Consider the following 4,602-nt stretch of genomic DNA (forward strand, 5'->3'; position numbering starts at 1 on the left):
CGTTCTTCCGCATTTAAGACGCTTAATGAGAGAGTGATATTGAAGCACCAAATTTAGTACACAATAATATAGGCCTACCCTATTAATAAAGCATACTTTATAGAGGTAAACAGATAACATCAGATTATGAACAACACCCATAGAAAACCATTAGTTGCATGTTCAATAGCCTACGGTATATTGGCAACTGAGTTTAAATATCACCGTCTTACTGCATTGACGTTAAGCTTTTTCTTTATAATATGCTCTATGGGAGGAAAACTATATAGCCTACAGACAAGAGACTACATGAACGCAACGCACGGCGTTTCAAGTTAATACAATTTTCCTTCCTGTTAAAAAAAAGGTGAAATTTCGCAGTTGCGTTCATATTATATGCTTATTTTTATCTGACTACACATTGTGTACATAGTATACAAGCAGGAATTTGAAAATGTCTGTTTTTAAATATTAAAGACGATTTTCGCAGTACATTTGTTTTCCCTTGACCCTTAAGCCATAGGCTATAGTCTTACTATAGCACGATGAGTTTTAACAATATGCAACCATTGTATATCGACATGAAATATTAATTGAAAATCAACTGGCGTAGCGGGCCTGTAGCTGCATATTTCTACACGAGAATGCTTTGACGCGCTAACCACAGCTCATGATGCACAAGGGAACGTCTGCCAATTCCACTAACTGCGTTAAAACCACTGATCTATAATGTCATTCTATATAGATCAGTGGTTAAAACGTATAATTTGTTTTAATTCAAATTACTTTTTAAATTTAATAACAGACATTTTCAAATTCCAAAGCTCGTAGAAGGTTTCTGTAAGACTGACTTAGCCTACAAGTAAAATTTGGACAATACTTCCCTTCATGTAGCCTGTATTCTGCAGAAAAATACTGTAATTCACCAAAAGGGTTTTTTCATGTTCAAAATGGTTGTAGTATGTTCAGTGACTAGACTGGCTTACTACAGGTGAAATTGCCCCAATAACTCCCTTCATGTAGCCTATTTAGTAAACAATTATTATTTTATAAAAAAAATTACTGTAATTAACCAAACGGGTTTTTGGTGACTTACTACAAGTGAATAATGTAAAATTTCACCTGACTTGTCACTAGGAACGTACTACAACCTTTGGAACATGAATAGAAAAACAATTTACAGTAAATTAAAAAATTGTAGGCTACTGTTCAATCGAGATATTGGCTGGACATAGTACAGTAACAGTAAGTCAGTCTGCCCACTAGACTTCCAAGGTTATAATATAACCTTGGAAATATGTTCATTTGAATGAATGACTGGACGTTTATATTTTTTTGACTGTGAGTGGAGTTTGCAGATGGTCCCTTTATAAAATGAGGCGAATATCAAACCTAAAACTTACTTCACTGCGCTCTCGGACCGGTTGCTCTCCCATTCACATGCAAAGTTAAACGCAACTGCAGAATTTTTATTTCATGTTAAGCTTTTTCTTTTTAACAGGCTCGGGAAGGAAATGTTATTAACTTGAAACGCCGTACATTGCGTTCATGTAGTCTCTTGTCTGTAGGCTATATAGTTTTCCTCCCATAGAGCATATTATAAAGAAAAAGCTTAACGTCAATGCAGTAAGACGGTGATATTTAAACTCAGTAGCCAATACACCTTACTGAACATGCAACGCGCGATTGCACGTTAAGCGTTTTATAATGGTTTTCTATGGGTGTTGTTCATAATCTGACGTAATGTTTGCCTCTATAAAGTATGCTTTATTAATAGGGTAGGCCTATATTATTGTGTACTAAATTTGGTGCTTCAATATCACTCTCATTAAGCGTCTTAAATGCGGAAGAACGCTTGATTATGCTGCCGTTGTCTGTTTTAGCAGAATACTGCCATCTAGTGGTAGCAGCTTTTCTCAGACAGCTGTGTGTGGATCGTGCAAGGCGAAACCCGCGAAATGAAAGTCTCAAAATCCAAATGAATCAAATAGGATCGACTCAATGAATCGAGTCAATGAATGCACGCGCGTCACCTGATCCACACATGCACGTATTCTGTGTTGCATGTGCAAATTATGATACACTAATACAAAGGAAAACATTTGTATTCACAAAAATGTCTCTATTTGTACAAATTGCTTCACATTCATTCAATTTTGAATTTTGCACACACAAGTTGAAAGGCATGGATAAAACATTTCTGCAACATGTATCAAGTTCATTGATAAGTGTGCTTGCACGTGTTAATCATTTTGATACTAAAATCATCCCATACTTACGTTACAAGTGATATTTCAATTATTCGATTGGGAAAGTTAACTTCAAACACATTGCACATTCTCCAAAACAGGTCTAGGTAAAAGCATTTGACTTCCAATTATGAAGAAAAAGAAACTCCCTACTCCATTACTCTCCATCCCCTACTCCAGGTACTCCTTCTCTATGTGCGTGTGTGTGTGTTAGAGGTCTGGACGGGCTTTAAACTGAAGCCCGAACCCGGCCCGTACCCGCGATCATTTAACCCGACCCGACCCGACCCGACAATTACATTTACATATTAAGCCCGAACCCGACCCGAACCCGAGGTCCATTCTGTTTCTCACAGCAAATACCATTTTTTCACGTCTGCTGTCTGTCTGTATTGTGACTGAAATAGCGCGCGAGAGCGGTACATGCGCTCATGCGCAAATCATATGATAAAATAAAACAAAAATTATCATTATCATTATATTTGAGAGAGAGAGCCTGTGTGTCTGTGTGTATGCACATATTGCACATCTGCGCACGTACTTTCTCTCTCTCGCGTGCCGGTCACCACAACACAGCAAGCAGGCAAAGCACACGGCACGCAAACTATATATAGCCTATTTAGTTTTTCTTAGTTAAACCCGAACCCGACCCGAACCCGAGGCTGTTCATTAAACATTAACCCGAACCCGACCCGAAACCCGCACCTTTTTCGGGACCCGTCGGGCTCGGGTCGGGTAGCAGACCTCTAGTGTGTGTGTGTGTGTGTGTGTGTGTGTGTGTGAGATAGAGAGACAGAGCAATCTTATTTCTGTATTTGTCTAGTAGAACACATACCATGCTGCACAAGGCTCCCAGTCAATCAGCAATTCTGTTTGGCCCTATGGGAACGAGGAACAACAATACATGCTTGCATATTTTTTGCATCAGGCTTTGGTAACAGCCGCCATGTTTCCTGTTTCATGTTTTACCATGATATTTCCAGTATTTTAGTCAAGACACTGTACTATATACTGAATACAATATTTACATTATTTGCCAGCTTTTGTGAATGACAGGTATTTTAACTTAACATTTTGACTTTAGTTTGAGGTAAATAGAACAAATAAAGAGTAGTGTGGTGTTCTGTTATGCATGTCTTACCTTTCTCACTCTTTCTTTCAGAGCGCTCCTAATTGGATACACACCTAGGCCTGTGTGGTAGGAGCAATCTGAAGGCATCAAAACTCAGATTAGGAACACAACATCCTCATTAGCATATCCAGGTCAAGCATTCCCACCTGCAAGTGATCAAATATCAAGTAGGAATGCAAATGTATTAAGTAATTTAAACTTACTTTTTGGTTTTCTTTTGCAGTGTTGTGTCTGAGCGCGTTCATTGAAACGCGTTCATATTTTGGGCGAACGTGAACTGAACGTACTGTATTACTGCCTGATGAACGTTACTGTGAACTCGTTCATTCTGGTGTCTGTGAACGGTAGCACTCTTAGTTTAACCCTGTTCAATAGGGTGCCAGATATAGAGCCTTCTAGGCGAAAACCCGGCTAAAACACACCGTAAACAGGCCTTAATATGTAGAGGAAAAAACACCCAATCTGGCAACACAAGCCACCAATGTCACACCGCTGCATGCGTCATCAAAACAAAAAGCAGCAAGGAGGCGTCGTATGATCATTTAAACAAGTTTTATGACAAGGTCGGTGAGGATGGGAAAAATCTTACATTTCTGTGCAAACTTTCCCCGCCGATAAAATAATAGCTGTCTGTGGTTCTATATGGGCTGTGGCCAGTGCTTGAAGTGGGGGGAAAAGATCATGACATCATGACATTTGACATTTTGAGATTTCTACTGTGAAAAACAAAACTTGGAGATATTGCTGGTACCACAACAATTTATTGTGATTTATTAAGAACATGAATGTATTTAAACAAGTCATGTGTGCGTGCGTGCGTGTCACTGTGGCAATAATTTTGAAAAATAATAGCTCGCAGCAACATATGGAAAAAAAGAACTATGAACTAGTTCAAAATTTTAAGTATGAACTATGAACTGAACTAGTTTATTTTAAAATAATGAATTTCAAAAATCTGGGCAAAATTATTTATTGAGGAATTTTGAAGGAAATGACTGTCTGTCATGTAAACACGGAAATACAAATAAAAAAAAACCATTGAACTCAAGTGTCATCATGAAACAAATAAAACACTGCACTTTAACATCAGCAACATCCAATCAAATCACTCCTTGTGACTTTGTTGAGCATGAATTTCAAAACTCCGCACCAAAATTATTTACTATTTTAATTCCAAAACTGAACTGTCATGTAGGCTAAACCCGAAATTACAAATAGGCCTAAAAATCATTAAAATCATGA

Source organism: Rhinichthys klamathensis, unplaced genomic scaffold (genome assembly GCF_029890125.1).
Source record: "Rhinichthys klamathensis goyatoka isolate OS25496 unplaced genomic scaffold, OSU_Roscu_1.1 h1tg000011l_1, whole genome shotgun sequence".
NCBI lineage: Eukaryota > Metazoa > Chordata > Actinopteri > Cypriniformes > Leuciscidae > Rhinichthys > Rhinichthys klamathensis.